Source organism: Dermochelys coriacea, chromosome 5 (genome assembly GCF_009764565.3).
Source record: "Dermochelys coriacea isolate rDerCor1 chromosome 5, rDerCor1.pri.v4, whole genome shotgun sequence".
NCBI lineage: Eukaryota > Metazoa > Chordata > Testudines > Dermochelyidae > Dermochelys > Dermochelys coriacea.
The window spans coordinates 57591162-57608336 of record NC_050072.1 but is presented as its reverse complement, the minus strand read 5'-3'; the positions used below and the strand labels follow the sequence as shown (position 1 = coordinate 57608336).

General features: G+C 38.2%; 1 long non-coding RNA gene across 2 annotated transcripts in view; it reads left to right on the top strand.

Moving 5' to 3' along the window:
- The window catches only part of LOC119856246, a 168937-nt gene that overhangs the window by 72066 nt on the left and 79696 nt on the right, over positions 1-17175 (top strand). The window contains exon 4 of one of the 2 annotated variants that reach the window (XR_006281505.1): positions 9337-9566. The exons of the other annotated variant lie outside the window; for it this stretch is intronic. This is a non-coding gene — a long non-coding RNA (uncharacterized LOC119856246). The remainder of the gene's footprint in view (positions 1-9336; positions 9567-17175) is intronic. 2 annotated transcript variants of the gene reach the window in all.

The window sequence follows — 17175 nt, the reverse complement described above, 5'->3', positions numbered from 1 at the left end:
GGAGGCTCTAAATCATGTCTTGAAGACTGAAGTCCTTTATTAAAGTCCAGAACACGTACAGCAATGGAAACTTTCCTACATTGCTCCACCACAGCTCCTCAGGATGGTTTGAAGAAGTGTTGTCTCCATACCCATTCAGTCCTTGGTCTTTCTGCTGACACTGCCAATGGTGATTTGTATTATAATGTGGACATCTGTCCACTAGGAATTCCACTCAGACCACCTCCAGGTTTTATACTAGGATCATGCAAATCTGTGTGCAAGCTGTTTGGATTTTTTTTTCATAATTTAATTTTAGGCAGTTTTGTGTTTGAAAAATGTAATTTTTTCATGAAATTTTGTGAATGAGGTGTTTTCACATCTAAAATATAGAGACATGTAAATTTTGCTTGTTTTTTAAATTGTCAGTGCAACTTTGATTGAAAATGCTCCTAAATTTCACCCAAAATATTGCCCATATTTAAGAAAATTTAACTTTTTTCAAAATTAAATGACCTAACTCCCAGGGGTATTATGAGGATTAATGAACTAATCAACAAAATCCTGTTTGCCGTATTCCTATAAGTAATTCCTGCTTGTGTCAAATTCTGCTCTCGGTTATAGCAGTGGGGCTACTTGCATGAGTAAGGCAAGCTGGATTTGATTCAGTGTTTGTACAGACTTTTGAAGAAATTTGAAAGCACTAGGTATGTAAGTGGGACAAAGGCTTTTGGATGTGATCCTCTAAGGTACTCATGTGCCTGAATCCCATTTTTAGGCACCAGTGAGACCCACAAAACTCTGGCTTGGCTGCCACCTAATCCTGTGAATAACTAACCTCACTTGGCACTTAAGTTTTTACAGAAAAAGCTCCCAAGGAACCTATGTTTCTGCCTCTGAGAACGTGTATTGCATCCTATTCATGAACTGGGGAAGATAAGTGTACAGCCACCTAAATAGTGTCTGGGGGCCCGCTATGGTAGGTGAGCTCAGAATCCACCTATTGGATTGAGCCTCTCACACAAAACATCTGGGGGAGGGGAGAGGAGGAGGAGCTCCCTTATACTCTTTAGCGTAGTGGTTAGGGCAATTCCCTGATCAAATCCCCTCTCCCCCTCATGAGGAGGGGATACTTGAACTGGGGATCTCCTACATCCTGGGTGCGTACCTGTCATGTTCTGGATTGCATCCCAGACCAGTGAGGACCTGTGTCACCACCTGCCCTGTAACCCTGAATGCCTTCAATGCTCTGCTGCTGTGGCTCACAGGTTGGATGCTGACAGCCCACAGACAAGCATGCCCTGAGTGTCTGTGTGACAAGCAGCTTTGAAGCAGCAACTCTGATTCCAGCAGCCTGCTTGTTATATCCCAGCAATGCTCTAGTTAATGCCAGCATTGGTTATACCTGGCAATCAACACCCCAGACATGCCATTTTTCTGAGTTGCCAAGGGGTGCTTGACTCCCACTCTACCTTTTCCTTCAAACCCCATCCCTGCCCTCCTGTTCCCACCCTTCCCCTGCGCGTGCTCTGCTCTCAGCCCTCCCTTCCCCCCTAGTGGCTCCTGCCCGCCATTGAACAGCTGATCACCAGCAGTTGGGAAGTGCGGGCAGGGAGTAGGAACTGATCAGGGGGGCTGCTGGTGAGTGCTGAGCACCCACTATTTTTTTTCCGTATGTGCTTCAGCCCCAGAACACCCACAGAGTCAGCACCTATGCCAGTCCTGAATTGCTTGGCAATATCCAGCCCTCTCCTGGACCATTCATAGGAATAATTAAGTTTTTCTCCTCTAAAGAGACAAAATCTCAGGTTATCACTTTGGCATTAACTAGATCACTTTAATTCAAACACATCACTGGGTTGATTTACATTAAAAGTAAAACAAATTTATTAACAAAAAGATTTAGGATATTAAGTGAGTTCAAGTATAAAAGATAGTGTTAGAAATGGTTACAATTAAATAAAAGTGAAAAAACACTTTCTAATGGCTAAGACTTAACACAACAAGCCTTTGTTTAAGGTAGTTTCTTTACCAATCTATCTTCCAGCAAATGGCTGACCAACCCTCTGGTCAGGATCTTCCACAAGTCTGAAGTGCTTGGTTCTGTTGCCATCTTAATTTGGGGTTCTTTGACACTTGATTTTATAGTCCAATTAACCTTTGAAATGGATTCTTCTGGTGCTTTACTCCCCCACCCCCGCAGTAAAGTACCTTCAAGCTGTGAGAAAGGAGACATGGAGTTTGCTGGAGAAGGAGTTTCTATGCTGATTTCTCCCCATACTGGTGTTTGCTAAAATGCAAATGAATGCATCTGTTCCTGTAATTGCTTACTCTTGCCATGATGCTGAGTGGTTATCTCCTCCCCTTGTTAGCTTGATGGGTTTTATGTAAAAGCATTCCCACTGTCTCTTAATGTATGTTGGAAGTACCATCAAGGTGGCAGAACCACATCCCTTTGTCTAGGTGGGGTAACTTCAGTCCTGTCAGGCAGATACTTGAACAAGATAATTCCCAATATGTTTGTAATTTTGAATTTGTCTTCTGCCCATGCACCATACAACAATATTAATGATCAATATGTTATTAGCTTTTTATTGATATCTTACATGACACCTTTTAGAAACAGGTTATGACATTACTGAGTTGGGGTACACTGAATTGATCAGACCAGCTGAAACTCACTACCAGATACCAGTGAACCCCTTGCCTTCTTGTACTGGGATGTTATTAGGGTCACAGTACCCTATTACCTAAGCTAAAGTTTATAAGTAAAGACCTCCTCCCTTTCTGCCTACTCCCGGCTCTTTTGTTTCAGGCCTTGCATCAACTTAGGCAGCTGAATGCCCCCAGTTTGTGGATCACTAAGCAGAGACAGGCACCTCCCTGGACTTTGGCATCTATCTACAAAAGAGGGGCAGTGCTTAGCACAGATCCCTCTCATTGGCATCTTCCAGTGGCTAGCTTAGGTAGCTCCCTGCCTAGCATGCTAGCTTTTATGGATAAATAGGTCAAGGTGCCTAATTCTCCATTCATTGTGTAGGAGCCTAAGTGCCTCGCTCAGGGTTTGTGGCTTGCAGAGTTGTTCCTGGGATTTTTCTAGGCACCCAAAAGGCATTCAGTATCATAATGCTTAAGTCACTTAGTGTATTCTACCCTTTGTACTTCCCACAGGTGACGAGTTTCTATGTGCCGGGGGGGGGAGGGTGCTCCGCCCAGGCCCTGCCCCCACTCCACTCCTTCTCTAATGTCCCACCCTGCCCCACCTCTTCCTGCCCCATCTCGCCTCTTCTCTGCCCAGTTCCACCCCCTCCCCTAAGCGCACTGCACCCTCGCTTCTCTGCCCTCTCCCCAACACCTCCAGATGCTGTGAAACAGCTGATCCGCAGCAAGTGGTAGGCACTGGGAGGGAGGGGAGGCGAGGCACTGATAGGAGGGCTGCTGGTGGGTGCTAAGCACCCACCATTTTTTTTTTACCATGGGTGCTCCAGCCCCGGAGCACATCTGCACTTGCACACTAGCGACATTTACAATCTGTCTCTTACTGTATTCTTAATGCGTTATTCCTGTTAACATTAATGCGAATAACTGTGTAAACTCCTGTTCATGGTAATGAAGCTCTTTGTGATTGGCAAATTTAGTTTTAATTTCAGTCGAATTCCTTTCCTTGGGATTGGTTTTATTTGGTTTTTGAATGATGTGCCCCTCTCATATTCATAGCCTCCTCTGCTGGTCAAATGTCTATACGGTTATCTCTCATTAAGATGCCTCCTCTTTTTATGTCCCACCGAGACCATCCTACTGGCATCTGGCTCCCATCTCTTCCTTGGTCCTTTCAAAACCTTGTTATGAGGCCCAGCTGTATTGTTAGTCTTAGGGGATCAAGCTCAATGAAACTGTCTTGTCACCACCCAGAGGTAACCTTTTGTTACACAGCCTATCCCTAGGTTGAAAAAGGACAATTACTATGAGGTTGCTGCTCTCTGATCTAGCATCCTGGCTTTCAGACTACCAAATCAACAGTTACTTTCCCCTTTTCCTTGATACTTTTTTCTGGAATTGAAGGCAGGCAAATAACTCTCTCTGTAGAAATAAGTGGTCCAAACAAAGTGGTGCAATTGCATCCAAACTATATAAAGCAAAAGATGTATTTCTTTTAAGGTACATCACAGAAATATGTACAGAAAATATAAGTGATTATTTGTTTAAACACCGAGAATGATGGCTAAGGAAAGCTTAATACAAACTAGTGACAGTCTTAAAAACATCTTAGTTACAATGAATGAGTCTAAAATTTTACAAGTTTCTGCCTGTGTCAGGCTCCTTTCAGATTTCCATAGTGGTGCAAAACACGCTCTTTACTTTAGAATGAATTCTCTCCCAAGACTGACCTTTCTGAGTTTTATCCCCCTCTACTAAAATGAACAACTATAGAAGAAATGGGCCTGAATCACAAAGTTCATATGTAGACCCAAATTTTCTCGAAGTTCAGACTTGAAGTTTTCAGTCAAGTTTGCATGACATAGGGATGCTACAGCTGTGAACTTAAGATCCAAATCTGAACATCCTTTGGGAGGAGTCTGGAACTAGGATTTTGGTTTGGGCCCATCTTTGAAATATAGAGGAGGGTGAAAACCATTCCAATAATACAAACACAGAATCAAAATCGTAAGAATGAAATAGGAAAGTTTTATCAAAACAATATACCACTAGGCAGCTACTGAGTGATGGGGAAACCTCATGGGTTTTGGAGGTTTCAAAGGCAGATAAGGCATATAACTATGCAAAAGTTTGTTTGCTGATTTCAATAGTATTAATAGAATTAATAAAATAAAATAAAAATAATAATAAAGCGATTACAATCACCAGTACTAAAATATTTAAAATCTTCAATTGCAGTTGGTTTATAGGCTCATTTTTAAAAATGATGTATGCAATTATGCAGTGTTGGTCACAGGCTATTTGAGAGACAAGGTGGGTGAGGTAATATCTTTTATTGGATCAACTTCTGTTGGTGAGAGAGACAAGTTTTTGAGCTTACAGAGAGCTCTTCAGGTCAAGAGCAGAAGAAGAGCTCTGAGTGAATCGAAAGCTTGTCTCGCTCACCAGTGGAAGTTGGTCCAATAAAAGATATTACCTCACCCACTTTGTCTCTCTAATGTGTGCAATTATGCACACAAAAATGTATGCAAAATTGCATGCCTGATCTGTACTTGCCATTACCATAATTAAAAGTGAAAATCAGTTATTTGGCGCACAAATGTGTAATTTAATTGACCACTTGTATACACAGAAACTTTGTGTATATAATCATGGTACTGGCATATGCAATTTATGAGCCAGATTATGCCTGACTGCTCCAAAGTGTGCAAAGGGAGAGCACAAGAAGACTTCTCTCCACTTTTGTGCCCTAAAACCTAGCACAGTTATGGTCCTTGCAGCCCACGGGCTATTCCTTAGAACCTCTGAAGACTCCTGAAGGTACAAGACCCCTGGAAGCATGTAGGAGGCAGAAGGGGCATAGTCTTGCCCTGATCTCTGCATTGGTCAGCAGAGCTGGCTAGCTACACAATAGGGAGTATATTATTAAACTTTGTGAAGCTTCAACTTTTAATGTTTGAAAATAATTTGCATACAACTACACATTTCAGTTTACTCTTTGTTGAGGATTTAGTGCTGGTGAAAGTATTGGTTTCAAAGCTGCGGCGTATGGAAGTCCTCTGTTTAACAGGAGGCTGAGATTTCCATACACACTGCACTATCAGCATGCCTCAACTTTGATCTCTGTGGGAATTTCTATGGAGATAAAATGGGTATTTAATTCTCCACGGCCCATGCAGTTCTTGACCTATCTTCTGAATCTGCCAGTTAGTGCAAAGTATGGTGGTGAATTTGTGACATAGGATCTGGAATTGAGACCCACTAAACTCATATCATATAAAGCTACCAAGCATCCATAGGTTGAGAACAACTTGTAATCTATACTAAGATAGGGTGAATTCAGACTGGTGGCCTACAGATCTCTAATGTTACACATTCAAAAATAGATGTGGCTTTATTGAAATAAGAGCATTAAACTGAGTTGTGACCTCTCTGGCGCTTACATAAGTAGAGAATTCCTTTCTCTGAATACACGGGCAAACCTATCGCATGTACTGTTCTCAGGCTTCTTCAAGCATACTCTACAATTGTGTCCCACCCATCTACAATTAGTATTCCTGCTCTTAAAGAGAGAGCTCCTATTAACCAAAATGCAGACAAACAATAAAACAAATGTGAATACAAATCAAAACTCACTTCTATGTGCAGTATTTTGCAATCTAAAAACAATTATAATTATTCAAGGTCCCTAATACTAATTTAGGAGGAGCACCTATCTCACTTGCTTTACATATAGCTAGCTAGCTATTATATAGCAGAGAGAGGACCCCAGAACCCCCTCCTAAGTTAGTGGCAGGACCCTGAAATAATTGCAATTTTATGGAAAATAAAAGAGACAATAAATTACATTAAAAGAAGAATTTAAAAAAGTCAAGTTCCCAAATTTGGAAATGCAAGAATTAAGGTTACCTGTACAACTTAATTTGGCCTCTTTGTATGCATTAGGGTACAGTATTTAATTATATAATCAAATACTATTTTTTCTCACATGTGGGATCAGCATAGTTTGAACAAAGGACCTTCAGAAATACAGCAAAGCCTCTTCTACTTGATCTAAAGGAGTAACTAATAGCAGAGGTAGTGTGTTTTCCTCTGTGGATCAACTCGCAGAGAGAGACATGACACACAGTTTGTCAATGTGTTACATATCTTTGTGAAACAGCTGTGAAAGGTTGGATATCAGGGTTGCGCATTATATTTCTAGTTCTGAGGGCAAAGTTTAGTCTAGAAGTTAGAGCAGCAGTTACAGATCGGATAGTGAAGAACACAGATTTGACATAACCAGTTTGAAAGGCAATGTATCTGAGTAGATGAGATCGGGGTTCTATTTCCAGCTCTTCAACAAGTGAGCTTGCATAATCTCTGATTGACTTTATTTGTAAAATAAATAGTTGCCTGCTTCCTGAGGTCTTGGCAAGGAAGGGTTGTGAACTGAACAGAAATACAGAACTAATTAGAAGAAATTAGACCAATTCCTGTGGACCAACTAAGTGCACCTTGCTTGCTTAAGGGTATAATGGTGGAGAATCACTCATAAATGTTTGACATTTTATCTGAGATGTGGGCAGGCATCACAGGGTTGAGTGTCATCCTGGGGAATTTGGGAAAGATTCTTCCTCCCTTTTCTGAAATTCATCTTGTGCCTGTACAGCTCTCCTCAGCTCCCAGTGCAGGCCAGTACTTTTGGGACACTATTGATCATCATGCACACAATTGTGTGCACAGTTTTGAGATTCAAGCCCTTCCTGGTTTAACTTTCTAAACTCAAAATTAAATGCACAAAACCAAAAAAGTGATGATGATAGGGAAATTATGTATTAAACAAAATCTATACCTTGAACAATTCCATACCACGTTTTATTAGCTTGAAGTAATTTAATCACGCTTTTATCGCACTTCCAAAAATAACCCCCAGGGTTTTTATAAGTCAACACTGTTAAACTTTTATTGGGCCCAGTTTTGCCCTTGGATGCTGCACAAGACTCCAGTTAGCCTCAATGGGAGTTCTGCATGTAGAAGAGAGGAAAGAATATGACCCCATTGTTTGTTTAGGTCAGCCAAAATATCCATTGACTTTAGTGAGAGGTTTGCCTTAGTGAGGGCTGCAAAATTAGACCCTATAATTGCAGCTACTGTTCTAAATGTTAGCTTTGTGTTTGTGCTAAAATATTTTTATTATAAATCTTTTGTTTGTGATATTTTATATTTTAGTTTTGCTTATGTATCTTGTTCAAGGCACTTTATAAAAAATAAAAACTAATGACTTAGGAAGTAATTTATTGGTGCATGCAATATATGAATCCATCTGGTGTCCATACTAACGTAGCACAATCCTTATTACTGACTCAACCCTCTCCAATGTGAACTTCTGAAGAATGAGATAGTTTAAAGTCCAAGTTTGTAGCCAGGCCTATATTTGTGCATATACATAGAGATACCAGCATTTTGCAGATGCAAACACCAGCCGCTGCAATTAAAAAAAATCCAGCACCTACTTGCACATAAATAGTATAATTTGCACCTACAAAACTGTTTTGTTTCAATGCATTTTGTGAGGAATACTAATAGTTGTGCATATTTTAGAAATATTGAAATAGACATTCAGGTAATTGCACTAATAAAGTGTGGAAGCATATGTGTCTGCATGGAATTTTGCACATGCATAAATAGAGGTTGGATGTTGACAATTTAAACTTAAATGTCACCAAATAAAATAGGATGAAATAACTTGCAGCCTCAGAGCTGCACAAGCCAAAGGTATTGGCTTCACTATAGGCCAATCAATTCAATAATAAGGTTGACCTGACCTGAAAACCAACAGCAAATAAACAAACCTAGCTCCTTGTTTTCAAATTGCAGAGTTGCATAGGAGAGGACCATGCTCACACAGAGGACACTCAGTTCTCGGGACTACCCACCTAGTCCTTGCAGTAGAGCTTGGTGAATACTGCACATCACTTTCTGAGAATGTTTGTTAACATTTTTAAACTACTGACTTTAATAGTGTTTGTCCCTCTTTTATGATTGCTTTCTGTGAATGTTCTGGTGGACAAGTTTACTGGCAGAAATGGTCATTAAAACAGCAAATTTTAAGCAAATATTACAGAATATTCATGGAGAGAGAATTTCCAATTCCTGCTCATCAGTATTTGCACCAAGAGCCTGATTTGAAGAGTTATGTTAAGCCAATCAGAGAATAGAAACACCATGTCACCTATGTGCCCAATCAAATCAGGTTATACTTTGACTAAGATCACCAATAAAGCTATAGACAAGAGAATTACGTGAAGAAATTATTCAGCAAATAATTATGAATAACAAATATATTTTTAAATGTCACAATCAGTTTGCACACAGTTGAACTAAAAGTGAACAGAAAGAGGTGAAATAAATCAAGTGATTAATTTTAAAATATTTACCCAGCTCTACCTCCCCACACTGGGCACAGCAGGCTTCATAACTTACTCTAGCCAATTTACCTATAAAACCCTGAAATGGAGGATGACACAGCTCTGCATGCTCCATTGAATCACTATTACCATTATTTATTGATTATATGTATTGCAATAGGAGGATCTCATTGTGCTGGACACTGTAAGCAGAACTAACATTTCCTGTACATGAGAGACTCCCCAAGAAAATAGTTTACTACAGCTGAGATACCCACACCTAAATCCCACAACTGCCATTCTTTTGCAGGATACTCTTCCTGACCACAGGTATGCTGCTGGGACTGAGGTGGAGTGTATGGGTGGATTAATCTTTGGGTTTCTGGCCCATTTCTACATCTCTCTGGCTCATCTTCAAAACAAAAACTGTCAGCTAGGAAAAGCTTGAAGACTCATGGCCACAGATTCATTAAAACACTTCCTCATCTGATTGATCTTTCATCCGGGGAATAACTCATTGTGGAAACCTACCCACTCAGTGTAAGTCCCAAGAGCTTGTTTACCCTAAAGTTACAGACTGGTCCTGGGTGCAGGATGTCTGTGAAAGGCCCCAGGCAGCATTCCGTAGGCACTACAAAAGTTGTACTTCCATCACGGAATAGGAGTTGACCTCAAAGTCCTGGAGTCCAAGTCCCTACTCTGTTTCACCAGTTTGATATTGGTGTAACTCCATGGAATTACACTGGTAGAAAACTCATCTAACTGAGTTGAGTCCCAGCCCACTGGATGTACACTGCCTGCAGAGTGAGTTTTAGGCTGAATTAGGCACTCTAGAATGGTTCTTTGCAAATTTCGAAGACAGGTCATAATGATGAATAATTGCAATGTTATAACCTTTAAAATTAAATATATGGGTCAGATCCTAAGTGGTGTAAATTGCATACTGGTATTGAAATCACAGCTTTACCAATTTTCACCAGCTGAGATTCTGGCCCATGTATATTTAACTATAAGGTGCTCAACAGGAAATTTAGCACTTATCATAATTAAATCATTACAGGCCAGGCTCTGCCCTCAGTTACACTCTTATAATATACTTGCATGTACACTGATCCATTGATTTGCTTCAGATTAAAAAAACATTTAACTGAGAGCAGAATCTGACCTTGAAACTCAATCCTGATAATCTGATCCTACATTCCTTATCATGCAAAACATCTTGTTACATCTGCCTTTGGGCTTACCCATGTCTGTGTCTTGCAAAGTGTGGACATAAGTGCTGGAACTAGGGGTGCTGAGGGTGCTGCCGCACCTCCCAACTTGAAGTGGTTTCCATTATATACAGTGTAATGCATCCGATGAAGTGAGCTGTAGCTCACGAAAGCTTATGCTCTAATAAATTTGTTAGTCTCTAAGGTGCCACAAGTATTCCTTTTCAGTTTGGTTTAATGGCTCTCAGAACCCACCACTAAACAAATTGTTCCAGCAACCCTGAGTGTGAAAGCACACGGCCATGTGGCTAGCACAAGGAGGCATTCTGGATGCACAGAGGCAGAACATGTCCACTTTATGAGGTACTGATTATTCCACCTACCTCACATAGCTGGGTAGGCCCACTAGCCAGTACATGAGGAGGTGGAACCATGCCTCTTTTCCCCTCTCTTTGGAGTGTCACATGCTCTTGGCAGGGAGCAGCAGTTTTTGGGCTCTCCTGAGTGAAAGGACTTCAAATCTGCTTGGTTTTTTTATGTGGGCTACACAAGGTTTGGGAGAGACTCCTTGTGCCAGGTTTTTCAAACTCTTTAAGTCCCACACACAGCCTGGGACTTTGATTGTAAGCTCTTTGGGGCAGAGATATTGCCCTTGAGTCACATCTCAGCTGGCGTAAATTGATTTTAGCTTCATCATTGACTTCAATTTGATTTACCACTAGTCAAGAATCTGGGCCATCATCTTTTATTTATCTTTCTATCACCCATGCACACTTACAGCAAAGTAGGATGATGATGATTATTTATTTATTATACATGCCTTTAGGATTGAATCGCTAAATATTATTAACTGGTATAAATTATTGGCATAGAGAATAAGATTCCAGTCCTACAACTGATTGCACATCATGGGGCTGGTGCACTTGCACAAAGCTCATTGAAGTAAAAGAGGCTAATTGCAGGGGCAGCATTCTGTTTGTGTGCTATTGGTTGCAGAACTGGAGCCCAAATGTGCATATTCTTACATTGTGAACTCTTTGGGGCAGGGACTGTAACTTCCTGTTTATGTGAACAGCGCCCAGCACATCATGGGTGCTACTAGGATATAAGGATTAAATAACAACATCATACACCTCACATATGATTTTACATAATCAAATGTTGTGAAACATGGTAAAATTTCACCAGTGCAAGAAACATTTGAGATAATTGAAGATAGGAATTAATAACCACAATAGCACAGACAATAAATTGTGCATTAGACAATATACAATGAATGTAACTCTCTTGGAGCCAAATACTCATGGTAGCACCCAGTCCAAATTGGTGACTAGGTAGCTGCATGGGAGTAATCATACAGAGGGAGGGATTTTGCCATTCTACAGCTTAAAAGGCTGTGGATCCACTTTGTGAGGCAGATCAGATCAATTAATTGTAACCAATTCCTCTGCCAGGGACCCTCTGAAGCCATGGAGGTGGGGGCAGGAATGGCCCCTTTATGAACAACATGAAAGAGATTCTACTTTCAGAAACAGCTTGCTTTTGTGTTTGTGTTTTACCATAGCAGAATAGCATTAGTGCCACTAAAAAGTCTTCGTGTTCAAAAAGGAGTTTAATTCGACTATAGTTGATTAACCTAATGCCTCCACAGATTGTATCAAATCAAAGAAAAGGGGCTGATTCTTCAAGATGAGGACCACTTCTTTAAATAATTTCACTGAAGTGGAGGGTGCCAAGCGCCTTTCAGGATCAAGGGACCTGACTTGACATTCCCTGTGCAGTCTAATCATCCTCTGAACACAAAGGAAAAAATGTTGTTGTGTATGTTTCTACGCTAGGGGCCCAATCGTGCTCACACTGAAGTCAATTGGAGTTTTGTCATTGTCTTTAACAGAAGCTGGCTCAGACCCTGTTATCACTTTCAGTTGTATACTTTGTTAATAGAGAAAACAATGACCTGATCTGGGAAATCTTACTCATGTAAATAATCGTTCCTCCTGTGAGTAGGCCCACTGAAATCAATGAGTAAGTTTTGAAGAATCAGCCCCAAAATTTCCATAAAATTAAAAAGTACATGGTACGCCACAACATGGAACAACCTGAAATTTACAGGACGCTTATAGAGTCAAATTCCTTTGTTTCAAGATCATGGGAAAGAGATAACCCTTGAACTTAAAGGTTAGCTGTCCACAGTGAATTGTATTTACAGAATATGAAATACATTGTATAAGGCCATTTATCCAAATCTATAAAGATAGATGAACAGTAGACACCCCCACTTGTCATAAATGCAATATTACTGATTACCTATCACTAGAATATATGTTTAAACTACCTGGAATAGTAAGATTTTTGGAGGGGCTTTAAACAATAGCATTCACTTTTAAAAATAATTGTAAATCTATTATTATTTTACGAGCAGAAGAATGCCTCCGGTTTAACTAATGAATCATGTTGATAAATGAAATGCTAATATCAGTAGATGAACAAATCCCTCTCTGCATGTAGGTTTTGCTTTGTCACTGTACTGTATTCCCTATCACTAGAACAAAGGCTATATGCATAATGAGTCCATGCAAATGAAGTAAAATCAGCAAAAGTATAGTGGGGGAGGGGAAGATGTAAAATATGGCAGTCAGTGTAATGACCAAGGAGTAGAAAATTTAAATGTTTAATGCCTGCATATTCAGGCTCATTTTTCTGTCATCTCTTTGAATGGGTAGACTGAGGTTCTTGAAAGGCCAGAATGAAAATGTCTCCCTTTTGGGCCAAAAGGATTATTAATATTATTTAACAGAATGCATATTGAAGAATGTTCATATATACCTTCACTGCCACAAATATTTCTTTATTTTTAAATAAAAGAGGCATGGTTATAATTAGCACTTGGGGTGAAAAAACCCTGCTACTTGTGTTTTCAAAAAGCTTTCCTTTTTTTTTTTTTTTTTTTTTTTGTTGCCCTGCTGCACTGCTTGCATGCCAGCTTCCCATCTCTCAGCCATGATGGAAGCATAGAGTACAATAGAAACACAGAACAATATGACTTACAAATACATTTATATCTTACTGCATGACCTTTTTATGGACTCTTAAATGAACATCTTCTAAAAATATTCTCCGCTGTAAATTACTTTACTACTGATGACAGTGCCTTGCAAAGGTACTTTACAAAACAAACAAACAAATGCACAAAACCACTAGACAGTCATGTTAAACTGAATGGTTTAGCTCCTTTCTGTGAATTAACTTTTTTTTTAAAGGATGTGAATTTCATTTAATAATATATACTGCATAGCATGTGTTTTAACTGCCCATCCTAGTAGCTTGAGTATTTTATATATAATGAATTTATATATAGTGAATAGATGCAACTTAGAATCAAAAGAATACAAAAATAATGTATGTACTGTACATGCTAAGTATACCTTCCATTTTTTTATATTACTGTAATCTGGTTAAACTAATACCTATCCCTAAAAAAGTTGTTAATTAATTTTTAAGTGTGAATCTCTGGAAAAAGAACAATATATGTGGAATCTATATTAATATCAGTTTTTGTATTTTAGGGTCTTGTTCCACAAACACACATGGGAGAAACTGTACTTATATGAATAGTTCACTTGAGATCAACTGGGACAATTCACATGAGTAAAGTTATTCATATGTAAGCATTTGCAGGATCAGGCCCTTATTCTATAAATATTTAGAAAATAGATCATTGATAAAATGTATCACTCCCTTATGATTAAACAAGGAAGTTCCTTCAGAAATATCCATGTGGTACTTGTAAAATGTACTATTGAAAGGCTTTCTTACATTTAAATTTAGCTGAATACAAATGGTTTCTTTTGAACTGTTTAAAACCTTTCTTTAGTTGATACCACATGAAAAACTAAAATGAATAACCCTTTCTTCAGCTTGTTAACTCTTTTGTGAAATATCTTAATGTTGTCAGTGTGAGAGTACTGAGCTTAATCAGCAAAATTGACAGAGATTTATGAACTTCTTTCCAAATGCATTTACATATACACAAGCATATGTATGTACATAAATTCACTTTATTACAGCCATTTTACACAAACTGAACCTTAAGTAGTTGAAGACTAAAAAGCCAATCAAAATATTCTTCATTTATCCATAAGTCTACACACCTCTTAAAATTGTTTCTTTTAAAAAACGGCTAAATTATGGAAATGCAGACTACATTACAGAATATTTGCCAGTTCTATCTTGATTCTTATTTGAAATTCCCACAAGAATATAGGCGTGACAGTAATATAAACCATAGAAACAGGCAAAAAGTAGAACACAGGGACTTGTAAATAAATCCATGAATATCAAGAAGCAGAGATGCTAAGATTATGCATTTTACCAGTACAGTTTCTATGCTTGTAAACCATAAGGCCAGACATTTGTAAGATGTAGTATTGCCAGCTCTGCTGAGAGAGAGAGAGAGAGAGAGAGAGGTGGGGACAGGCAGACACAATAAAGCATAACAACATTCCTGCATGTCTAATAGCTTAAATATGCTATGCCTCCCTCTATCCACACATTATGAGTAATATCAAAGGATCAGTTAATATTTCATCAATAGTTCATCTCTGAACCAAATGCCTTTTACAAAAAGAGATTTGTAGCTTGAATGGGTGGGGGGAATGAAATTTTTAGAGTAACCATATTTTTAAGACACAACATTTGTGTATCACACATTTAACACAGTTCATACCAATCATAGCACATTAGCATTATATTATTTATATTTTAGCATTGTTAGCTTGTCTTTTTTACTAGGTAAATGAATATTGATAGTTCTAACTTCCCTTTTAATAATATAAATGTAATATATAATTTTAATGTAAAAGAAAACCCTTAAATGCCATATTTTTATATTATTTGGATTTATGGGGGATGTTTTGTAGAAATATAGGAAGTTTTTGTTTGTTTGATGAATACTGTGGCTTAAACAAAGAGTGACTGAATTGTCTTAACAAAGAAGATGAAGGCTGTATGTATCGGTTACAATACAATAACCACCTTCCAGATCTCTTAAATCCACAATATATGTAGTATGTGTCCTGAGTGGCTTTTGTTTTCAATGTCTTTTGTAAGCTTTTAGGGTTTTTTCTGCATCAAATGTCAAGTTAATTTACAGGGCGCTATTACTGATATGTTTCCTTGGTTTGTGGTTTTCTGTGAAAGGCAGGCAGCTGAGACCAAGTCTTAGGATGGAGGGGGAGGGGCAGAAGGAGAACCCATAACACATACAGTGTGCCAGTGTCTGTAAATTGGCTGCCTATATGACAGCGGGCCAAGGGGAACCTCTAGCATTCATTTGCATGCTGAAGAATATCCAGGATTAAACTGAACTGATTTTCATACAGGATTTAGACCTGACATTTATTATTCAGTTCGCAGACCTCTTGAAGGAAAGTTTGTTTTCTACTCATAGATGAAAAATCTTCTAAGATAAATAAATGCTGGCTTAGCAGTAACAGTAAATAAATATCTTTCCTATATTTCATATGAATTTATCTTATATGATTATTAGACATATGTTCTCCACCAAATTATTGTATTTTGCTCCTTAGTAATTCCAAAGAATAATGTCTATCACATCCATTATGTGGCATTTATAAAATGCGTCCATTTAATTCTGGAAATTTATTTTCCATAAATAAAAAATAGACAGTTGGTTTTAAAACCAAATTAAAACAATTTTTGGAACAAAAGCTATAAATAAATATATGGACACATTCAATTTTACACCTGTCCCATGTCTTTCTGTAGATTATTTTTTCTTCATACTGTATACATCAATTAGTAATTTTATACACAACATGTAAAATGTGAAAGATTACTACATTACTACATGTACTGATGTTATACCATGTAACTCATTCATTTTCATCACTTAACAGATGCATAAAATATTTCAGTAATGTTTAGCATTGTAGTCTTAACCATTGGTAGTGATAAAAACTCATAGCCCTATATTTTAATAAAATGTTAAATAAACCAAGCCTTTACATTTAATGAACAAATGTAAAACGATTTGACTTGTCACCAGTCTGAAGAAATATATTAAAATATTTGGGCACAATTGTTCAGGATGCTGTGCTCCACATATCCTTCCCAATTATTTTGAAACAGGGTACTCAGCACCTTTTGTGAGATGCTCAGCATCCTGGAGGACCAATGACTTTGTAAGTATAGCCAATGGAAACATTTGTCAATTTTGAATGTCTACTGAATAATAATTAAAACATAGGCCAGTCTGAGAACTGAAAATAAATGGTTAAAATAGACCCAATTTAAATGGATGATTCCACAAATATTGATATGCAGTAAGGTTCCAATATACATTGAAAACATATAGGGGCAAATCCTCAGCTGGTGTATATTGTAATAGCTCCATTGATTTCAGTGGAGTTCTGACAATTTACAGCAGCTGATAATCTTTCCCAGAATATGTGCTTTTTGGGTTGTTCCTGTAAGGCACTGAGCACCTCAATGTAAAACCAACATGGGTTGAGAATACTCAGAACCTCCCATGTTTGGACCCCTTCCTAACATAGAACTGAACAGTGTAAATGTCAGCAAGTCCATGCATGACTGTTTTATTCTAAATATATGTTCAAAGTAAACTGGGAAACCTGTGACATATTTACACATTTTGATATTTATAATTTGTGAAAACAAATTGTTAGGACAGCTGCACCAATGTTTCATTTTGATGGATAGTATGACAGACTGTGAATTATTTTACTATTTAAAAATATAGCTTTACTGAGATATATTATTTTGTATGGATATAACACATCGAGACATGTATATTACTCTATATATTGCTTTCTTAAGTAAGAGCACAGGTTTAGGGTCATTCTGTAATGTGTGACATTCAATTTATATAGTGATATCTATATATCACATATAAAACA